This window comes from Salmo salar, chromosome 21 (genome assembly GCF_965601325.2).
Source record: "Salmo salar chromosome 21, fSalSal1, whole genome shotgun sequence".
NCBI lineage: Eukaryota > Metazoa > Chordata > Actinopteri > Salmoniformes > Salmonidae > Salmo > Salmo salar.
Window position 1 is genome coordinate 24,772,314 of NC_138311.1, and position 10,750 is coordinate 24,783,063.

At 43.6% G+C, this 10,750-nt stretch overlaps 1 protein-coding gene across 1 annotated transcript in view; it reads right to left on the reverse strand.

Annotated features, from left to right (window-relative positions):
• Window positions 1-9,796, reverse strand: part of LOC106581983 (cytoplasmic protein NCK2-like) — a 49,511-nt gene extending 39,715 nt beyond the window's left edge. Inside the window, exon 1 of the mRNA XM_014164596.3 lies at window positions 9,546-9,796. The gene's annotated coding sequence lies outside the window, so the exon portion shown is untranslated. The remainder of the gene's footprint in view (window positions 1-9,545) is intronic.
• Between the last annotated feature and the right edge of the window lie 954 nt (window positions 9,797-10,750).

Here is a 10,750-nt window from a genome sequence, read left to right on the forward strand (position 1 = left end):
CCTACGTAACAGCCAGTTGAATCCTGTGGCGCGATTTTCAAAACCTTTGAAATGCTATTACTTCAATTTCTCAAACATATGACTATTTTACAGCTATTTAAAGACAAGACTCTCGTTAATCTAACCACACTGTCCGATTTCAAAAAGGCTTTACAACGAAAGCAAAACATTAGATTATGTCAGCAGAGTACCAAGCCAGAAATAATCAGACACCCATTTTTCAAGCTAGCATATAATGTCACAAAAACCCAGAAGACAGCTAAATGCAGCACTAACCTTTGATGATCTTCATCAGATGACAACCCTAGGACATTATGTTATACAATACATGCATGTTTTGTCCAATCAAGTTCATATTTATATCAAAAACCAGCTTTTACATTAGCATGTGACGTTCAGAACTAGCATACCCCCCGCAAACTTCCGGCGAATTCACTAACAATTTACTAAATTACTCACGATAAACGTTCACAAAAAGCATAACAATTATTTTAAGAATTATAGATACAGAACTCCTCTATGCACTCGATATGTCCGATTTTAAAATAGCTTTTTGGTGAAAGCACATTTTGCAATATTCTAAGTACATAGCCCAGCCATCACGGGCTAGCTATTTAGACACCCGGCAAGTTTAGCACTCACCAATATCAGATTTACTATTACAAAAGTTTGATTACCTTTTGTTGTCTTCGTCAGAATGCACTCCCAGGACTGCTACTTCAATAACAAATGTTGGTTTGGTCCAAAATAATCCATCGTTATATCCGAATAGCGGCGTTTTGTTCGTGCGTTCCAGACACTATCCGAAATGGTAAATCAGGGTCGCGAGCATGGCGCAATTCGTGACAAAAAAAATCTAAATATTCCATTACCGTACTTCGAAGCATGTCAACCGCTGTTTAAAATCCATTTTTATGCCATTTTTCTCGTAAAAAAGCGATAATATTCCGACCGGGAATCTCCGTTTAGCTAAACAGAGGAAAGTAAACAAAGCTTTCGGTCGACGCGGGCACGAGCCTGAGTCTCACAGTACTGTAACCAGCCACTACCCAAACGTGCTACTTTTTTTCAGCCAGAGCCTGCAAAGCCACGATTCAGCGTTTTGCCGCCTTCTGAGAACCTATGGCAGCCGTAGGAAGTGTCACGGGACAGCTAAGATCCTCACTCTTCAATAAACAGAGACAAAAAGAACGACACCTTGTCAGACAGGCCACTTCCTGCATGAAATCTTCTCAGGTTTTTGCCTGCCATATGAGTTCTGTTATACTCACAGACACCATTCAAACAGTTTTAGAAACTTTAGGGTGTTTTCTATCCAAAGCCAATAATTATATGCATATTCTAGTTTCTGGGCAGGAGTACTAATCAGATTAAATCGGGGACGTTTTTTATCCGTCCGTGAAAATACTGCCCCCTAGCCATAACAGGTTAAAATAATTGTTATGCTTTTTGTGAACGTTTATCGTGAGTAATTTAGTAAATTGTTAGTAAATTCCCCGGAAGTATGCTAGTTCTGAACGTCACATGCTAATGTAAAAAGCTGGTTTTTGATATAAATATGAACTTGATTGAACAAAACATGCATGTATTGTATAACATAATGTCCTAGGGTTGTCATCTGATGAAGATCATCAAAGGTTAGTGCTGCATTTAGCTGTGGTTTGGGTTTTTGTGACATTATATGCTAGCTTGAAAAATGGGTGTCTGATTATTTCTGGCTTGGTACTCTGCTGACATAATCTAATGTTTTGCTTTCGTTGTAAAGCCTTTTTGAAATCGGACAGTGTGGTTAGATTAACGAGAGTCTTGTCTTTAAAATGCTGTAAAATAGTCATATGTTTGAGAAATTGAAGTAATAGTATTTCTAAGGTATTTGAAAATCGCGCCACGGGATTCTACTGGCTGTTGCGTAGGCGGGACGATTTTGCCTAGCCCAGAGAGGTTTTTGCCTAGCCCAGAGAGGTTAATTATTTGTTTATTTTATTTTCTATTTTTTACTTAACTTTTATTTTTTTTACTTCTTAAAGCATCGTTGGTTGTAAATAAGCATTTCAGTGTAAGGTCTACATCTGTTGTATTCAGCGCATGTGACAAATAAAATTGGATTTATTTTTGATTTGATTGAAGAGATCTCTCAGTGTGAGTGAGTGAGTGAGTGAGTGAGTGAGTGAGTGAGTGAGTGAGTGAGTGAGTGAGTGAGTGAGTGAGTGAGTGAGTGAGTGAGTGAGTGAGTGAGTGAGTGAGTGAGTGAGTGACTGTCATAGCCTTTGGCCTGATGAGCAGCGGGTATATGCTGGGGGTGAGTCACTGCTGTCCTGCTTGCCTTGCCCAAGCGTGTGTGTGTTATATATTCCCAAGCCCTGCTCTGACGTTGTGACAATGCCCTCAGACCCAGGGAGTAAGTCTGACGCACAATCAGAGAGAGAGAGACGGAAGCAGTCTGTGTGTGGTGGAACATCTCTGGCCCAGGACCAAATAAATAAATGTCACGACTTGCTGCATCAACCTGTGTGTGTGCGTGTGCGTGTGCGTGTGCATGTGCGTGTGCGTGTGTGTGTGTGTGTGTCGAACTAGACATTTTTTGGTCAGGACAAACTTCTGGCATTACACTATAACAAGTCGTCACAGAATAACACCCCACGAAATAGATTTTCCCCCTGAAAATGGCATGCTAAACAACCCAGCTCTTGACAACAGAAGTGTTCCTATTTTTTGTATTACCAGGCAGAATGGTGATGTCTCCTTCCACAAAAACCCTGTCACACAAAACACTGAACAGCCACATTCAACAAGCATCTGTGTGTCCACTGTGTATTTGTGTGTCCACTGCGCCATTTACTTTCTGCATCTACATCCTGTCGCTGAGTCTACCTTTACTTAAATAACCCATCACAGATCCAGGCATGCTGTGTAGATAGAGTGATGTTGTGATGGGTGGTCGGGTAGTTCGGTCACGACTTCCTCCAAACATTACCCATCAGCCCTAAGCTGCAGAGCATGCAATGACGTGAGGGAGTCATTTGAACCTGTAAGAAGTCCAGTTCCTGTTGGTGGAAATCATTAGGGCCTCTATTTTTTTTTTTAAGTATTTGAATACTGTGTATTCTAGTGGTATAGGGTAGTTCTACCAGTCTTACTGGAGAGGGGTAAGGGTCAGGGATAGGGTATAGCAGCCACGTCTAACCCTGACAGCTGTCTCATCATCAGGGATATGGCTATGTGATCCATACACAGCCAGCGGGACAGAGGATCACATTCAACACAGTAATGGGGAGGTAAGAAGAGGAGATGGAGTGAAAAAAAACTCTCCCTTTTCATGAGAGGAGAAATGCCATTTATACCCGCAGAGACAGAGAGGCAGTTGGGCAGGTGTGAGCCACTCATGAAAGCATTCTCCATCATTTTGGGACTGAGCCAAACTGATGTCCTGCAGCAAATCCATTAAAATATCACAACACGTGTGTGTGTGTGTGTGTGTGTGTGTGTGTGTGTGTGTGTGTGTGTGTGTGTGTGAGAGAGAGAGAGGATTGCAGTGTCCACTTAGAGCATGAAGGGCCTACCAACATATCTACTAACTAAAACAAATTGACAAACATTCCTCTTCTACCAGTTACTGCTGTGTGTTCATAGGACTGTCCCTACCTTCCCTCGCTATTTACATTTCAAGGACCTTGTCCTCTATCCACCCTCCTTTAGCCTGACCTTTTCCATTCCTTGTACCCTCCATCATCTTTCCACTGCCTCTCTCACCCCCCATCTCTTTACCCTTCACTCGGTCTTCCTCCTCTCTCCGTAATGGCGGTCCAGCTCCTTGAAGGTTTCACCTCTCCTCAGAACACACGGGGGATCTGGGTTGTTATCTGAACATGACTGAAGCCAGGAGGCAGAGGGGGGAAACTAAAGCTCCATGCTACTTCTGGCAACCTGCCTTCTCTTTGTGACTGGCTGCTTTAAACTGGCAGCAGCATATGACTGCTGCCTCTGGGGGAGTCACACTAGTACCCCAGTGTTCAAGTTGAAAGGATGTTTTTCACAACTTTCACAGAACGGCACTGGCACGAGCTGTCAGGGAGAGTGCACAAGTTGCACGGAAATAAATTATGTTGTGTTTGTATTTCAGTTTCGGCTCACATGTTTTTTTTTTAACCTTTATTTAACTAGGCAAGTCGGTTAAGAACAAATTCTTATTTATAATGACAGCCTACACCGACCAAACCGGGACGACGCTGGGCCAATTATGCGCTGCCCTATGGGACTCCCAATCACGGCCGGTTGTGATACAGCGTGGATTCGAACCAGGGTGTCTGTAGTGACGCCTCAAGCACGGAGATGCAGTCCCTTAGACCGCTGCGCCACTCAGGAGCCCTACAAATCAGGCTGCACCTAGGGTGGCAGGCAAAGGCAAGGGCACACACACAGAATCCCGCCACCCACTGTATTTCCTGTGACTAGATAGCAAGCCAAGTAAATCCAGACCTTGATGCAGCGATTACCTAACTGTGTGTGTGTGTAGAGGTCCTGAACTGAGGACTGTATCTCTCTCTTTCTTTCTTTCTTTCTCTCAGGGAGTGTTGGGTTTCGCTGCTCGCTCCGTCTTGCTCCACGGCCCAAAGTGGCAATTTTCACTGAGGTAATTCGAAGCCAGCCATGCAAACTGGGAGAGGGCACGGGAGTGCCTTCGACCCTTAATTACTCTTTAACGAGCACTTCTGAGGGTGTTTATGAATGAATGGCCTCTTGTCTGTCAGGGGGTGGAGAGGAGGTGGTGACATCAGTTCGAGGGGGACAAATTGGGAGAGTGGTGGTGGTGTTCCCCCCCCCTCCCACCCCTGTGGAGTTTCTAAAGCTCCTGGACTTGCACACTGACAGTCTGTATACTGTCTCTGTATGTAATGTCTTCATGATGCACCAAGTTAACAGATATTTTTCAGTGACTCCCAAGCATGCTCAATTTCTTTTCCCTGTCCTCCAGCATCCATGGGAGAGGTCGGTCTTTTTAAGGGCCTATTTTAAGGGGCTGGGGGCAGGGGTTGTGGATGGGTAGTGAGAGAGACATAACAGTACCATCTCTCCCTCCCTATATCAATCCCATTCCCTCTATCTGTCCCCCTCTCTGTCCATATATGCGTCCCAGAACAGGATTAGGCTTATTGCCCAGTGGTGACACAAGGCCATTGGCGGTTCAGGTGGACTCGAGCAGTGGGGGCCTGAGCAGAGTGAGGGCAAAGAGGGAGGGAAGGATGGAAGAGGGAGCGTTGAGACAAAAGTGAGATAAACAGCTTAAAATCATTAATGGGAGAATGAGTGAGAGAGCGAACCAGGGAGAGTGAGTGAGCAACAAAGAGAGATTAAGAGGGAGAGCTGGTACACTGTGTAATGAAATTGAGGAAAGGTGAAGGCTGTGAAACCATAATTGATGTGAGGGCAGAATTAGAAGGTTCAGCCAAAGGCCAAAGACTCCTGGAACTGTCTGTGTCCGGAGAACTCTTAAAAAGCATAAGGTTTCTTATGAGATCATGTATTGGGAGCCTATAATGACATGAATCTCTTCAACATTTGCTCTCCCTATGTTATCATTAGGCTTGCAATGTGTGTGTGTGCACAGATCGATATGGCATACAGAACAAAACACACTAACACCTCTGTTGATTGCCGTCACTGTGTCTTGTCTTCTCAATGGCACAGCAAATCCTCTTTCACTTCCTGGGTCACAGTGTGTTGAGTTCCATTATTACTGTAACTGCTTCCACGGTTAACGGCTGCCCTGCCCTGACTGCCATGCTCCAGATTACCACAATGTCTAGAGGGAGAATAACAATGAGAACCCTTGGGCTCCCATCACTCTCTCTCTCTCCATGTCCGCCGATGATCCATTCATCTGGGTCTGTGCCTATCTAGTCCTCCTCTTTTGAGAAGATGAACATGTTGCAGTGGGGGAAAGAGGTCACAGAAAGATACTTTCAGCATCGGCTACTTTGCTACCAAATCAGTTGTGTTGTGATGCAGTGGTTTTCCAGCATGGCTTCTGATGTGGAGCTCGTTGATTTTCTCTCTAACAAGCACAACCGATGAGGTTTCTTTACCATTGCATGTAGCCTATATTTAGAAGCGCACTGCCAACAAGCCCCCGAATTGACTAAATGCAATTTAAAAAAAATACAGTTGTGAACAATGTAAGAATCCGGTAGCTCAGACTTGGAGACCTCTGCATTAGAGGTTTATATGTCTAGAAGCCTGAAAGAGCCCATGTCGTCAAGGGACAAATAGTGGTTTCTCTCTCACAGTGGGGTCAATACACCCTCTCTACAAACACACAGAGCAAGTGGGAGCTCCATACAGCTCTTTTGTGTAAAATCAGATCATGGCACTGAATGGGCACAGTGTGTACACAACAAATTCCAGTGCTCAGTAGGATGGTGGGTTGTGATAGCATTTGGCCTAAATGTTCTGGCTATTTAAGAAAGAACACTGTCCCATCGTTGGTGTGATATTACAAAGCAGGTTTAAGGCGTCAGCATGCTTCAGTTTGGCTGACGCCCAGCCGAACCCAAACGAGTGTGCTCACATACTCCCTTAAAAGACATTCCCTTGAAAAACTAAAAAAGGGGGCAATAGTGCTGTTTGTCCATTTTGAGACACCGTAGCCAGTATAGACTTCCTCAAAATAGTCTGAATTAATCTAAGATAATTAATGACAGATTTGAGTTAAGTTTTTGCTGATGAGATCTTAGTTGCACAATTTTATATCTATTTCTTTTTGAAAAATGTGCATGAAAACGAGTCGTCTCTGGGTTGAATGAAAAATACTTCATTGAAGAATCCCTACTGTTGACCAATCACCGATGAAGGGGCGTAAACTAAAGTTCAAAGCCCGAAGTCTATCTCCAGAAAAAAATACATGTTCCCAAAAAGCCGAAAAAACCCTCACCAAAGTCTGAACAAAAACGTCACAAAACGTCATAATATATGCATGAACTCTAACGAACTGTTTCGTCTGGGAAGCATGCGGACGACTTTATCCAGAAAGTCTTTCGTTTCACCGGACGCAAATGACGTGGACGTCGATTAAGGAAGCCCCCACATCTCTGATTCAGAGGGGTTGGGTTAAATGCGGAAGACACATTTCAGTTGAATACATTCAGTTGTACAACTGACTAGGTATCCCCCTTTCCTTTATCAGACCTGACGTGATTGCGTTTAAGACTGGTGTCGGTCTTTCTTAAACAGTTGAGTCAGGCATAGAAAACCAAACTGGGCTAGGCTACTGTTCGGTCTCGCTAACAAACTAATGATTTCTACTGTCAGCACTAAATGATTTAGCACCTTGATTTCCAATCAGGTTGTACAGCAGTGTTGCTCAATCTGTTTCTGTATTGTAAGTTTTAATGGGAGACTTCGGGATTTTGTCAATGAGGCCCTTTATCTACTTCCCCAGAGGTCAGGTGAACTGGTGGATACCATTTTTGTCTCTGTGTCCAGTATGAAAGAAAAGGTGATTTCACATGCACGCTAGCAGACACCCGTAAACGTCCAGTCACTGAGCTAACACTAGTTAACATTGACTCGCGAAACTACCTAGAACTTCTTTCATACTGGACACAAAGAAATAGAAATGGTGTCCACGAGTTCATCTGACTCTGGGGAAGTAGATAAAAGGCCCTCATTGACAAAATCCCAAAGTCTCCCTTTAACCCGGCGCTAACACGCCCCTTCAGATAATCAAGAGCTTGGTGATTCGTTGATCATTTTAGGCGTGGATTGAGGGTAATGGTTGTGTGCTGAGAAGACTCTGTGGTAGTTTCTGACTTCTGTCCTTTAGGCCACGTTTCACCCCAACCAAAAACACAAGTGCAGGCCACACAGAGCAGCAGAAAGGCTTGCCCTTCCTCAGTCAGCAAACAGTAGTTTACATAATGCCAAAATCAAACTGGTCCCCTCCCAAATTTAACAACAGGACTACAGAGAACGCCAAACCCTGCATTCCACATACATACCTGTCATTGCAACAACGGCAGCAAACTGTGTACCATAAAAACGGGGTTGCCATGGTGACCTACCTTAACACAGGGGTGTGGCGGCACTGTAGGTGCGGCCTGAAACTACACCTTACCCCTAAGCGTCCGTACTGTCTGACTGTCCCAGATAGCCTACAGTACCTTAATCCGGCATCACATAAAACTATCTGATAAGGAGAAGAACACTGATAAGCTCAGTTTCCATACAGGTCTCTTAATCACTAGGACATGTTCATGCTATTGTCCACATCTAGGAGCCACATTTGCAGTATAATGTGAGTAAAATAGGATTAGGGCCTGACTGTAAAGTATAGTATCTCTCAGCTGGAACCTCTTCACACATCCGGAAGCCTAACGGAAGGAATAACATAAGAGAACTGTGGGGTGTAGGTGTTGCAAAGGGAGTGGATTAAAAACTGGAAGCTACATTAGCCTACTCAAAACCATGTGTATTTCAGGCTATGAAACCGCACATTAATTAGCATAAATATCACAAATCGGCCTTGGGCTGAATGACAGTTTTTAAACTGTAGTCGACAAAAGAGTGGACACACCATGGTGGATTCTAATGGGATTTACTTACACATTGCTGTCATTGCTCTTTTGTCTGGGCTGTGGGTGAGAGCAGTTAATGAACTACTCTGCCAGACTGCAAAACAGGCTACTGTATGTAAACCCTGTTGGCTACAGTAGACTACAATGTGAAGCTCTTTTATTCTGGCAAAAAAACATCACTTTCTGCAATGTGTGAAAAAAAAAGCGTGCTATGAAGAGTGTTTAAATGTCCATCTAAGCGCAGCTGTTAAAGCAACAGTGAAACAAGCAGCGATACAATAGGCTAACAATACTCATACCAACGAATATGACAAGTGTGTGGGAATTTGATCTTTGGATTGTAGACCCATTGTGGAACAAGCCAATAGGCTATGGGATAGCATTTAGCAATTCCCCAATTGATTAAAGCGCAAAACAAATTGAAACAAAGGGAAAAACTGGGAAGCAATTAGAATGATTTAAAGAAAACAGATAGCCTACGATGTAAACCAAACACGACGGTTTCAAACAGTGGAAGCACAAGAGATGTTAATGAATGAGTCGAAGGTTAGGCTACTCGGTATATTGTAGCGTAATAACATATTCGAGCATACTTAATATAATAAGTGCATTCCTTAATGTAAAAGGGAAACATTACATTTGTATGTTAACCATATTTTACTGGAAGCCTGTAATAACGCACATATAGCCTATCAACTGCACCGTGTGGAGTGTGGACACAAAGACAGTGCCCTAAAGAATCACAAAGTGACGGTCTACTCTAGTGAACGGACAACATGGTCCATGGATATTGTCTAGGCCTTGTACCAAACAATAGATAGGCTACTTTGTATGTTTGTACCCACTGACGTGTCATAGTTTGCATTACTACATTTGTGTAAAGAAATCACAGCTGCTATAGCCTATAGTTCACGCCACAAACATCAAGCCCGGGCGACCACACCAACTTTACGCTCAGTTTAAAATTGTCCTTACCTTGGTGTTCACTCCAACGAGAACGGGCAACGGGGACTGGAGAGCCACACACACTGGGGAAGAAACAGAAAACCTTTTCACAAACCAACCGAGTCGCGATCAAAAGCGCAACAAAACTAAGTTCGCGTATTTTGTTCGGTTTCTCAGAACGATTCCTTCCTCTGGCACAGCTATTCCACTCGCTGCTTGCTAGTTCTCTCCCCCTCTGGCACAAGCTGCCTCCACCACCATCCACTCGTCCGACTAGTGACGTCACCGCCGAGGGGGGAGACGAGGGACAATGCGTGGTATGACATGGAGATTGATTAACTTCTACTAACTATACAATATACGTTGTTGAATGACTGGTTATTTTGCATTCGGAAGTTGCTTTCATAATCAAGGAGGAAATTCAAATAACCTACTTTAAAGGTATTCACCTCAATTTACACTGTGATATAACAAGTAATCAGCTTTATTCTGTTTTTATTTGCATTTGCGTGACATGTTGAGTTTCCAGGTTGATGTGTAAAGGGCAAGTTGCTGCCTTGGACTGGAAGCCAGGACAAACACTCCAATCTGACCTTTGTTCAATGTTTATTCTGCAGCACTGTTTCCTCATGAAAACATTATTTTTATTTTACCTTTATTTAACTAGGCAAGTCAGTTAAGAACAAATTCTTATTTACAATGACGGCCTACCCCAGTCAAACCCTAATCCGGACAACGCTGGACCTATGGGACTCCCAATCATGGCCGGTTGTGATACAGCCTCGAATCCAACCAGGGTCTGTAGCACTGAGACTCAGTGCCTTAGACCATTGCGCCACTCGGGAGCCCAAACAATTATCAATTGTTATTTTGAGAAAGTATGACTTTAACCAAACAAACCAATTCAATGGAGTTTGTGACCACTGAATGCAACCCACTGTGATGTTCAGTATTCTTTTTGTACAGAATTTCCTGTTTCACCCCGTTTCAAAACATTTGTGTCACTACTGAACGCGACCCATGTCTCAGGAAATAAAAAGAAACATCACTGTGGAGGGCCAAAGCTAGATGTAAGTTAGGAGAAGTGCAATGTTATCATATTAGGAGACGTGTACTTGCAATGTGAGGGAGGTAGAGGGTGAGGGAGGTAGAGGGTGAGCTTGAATCGGTTGAAGATGGAGGAAAAAAATGAGTCATATTTTTGGAGAAAGTGGACCCTTGCCTTTTGGCTGATC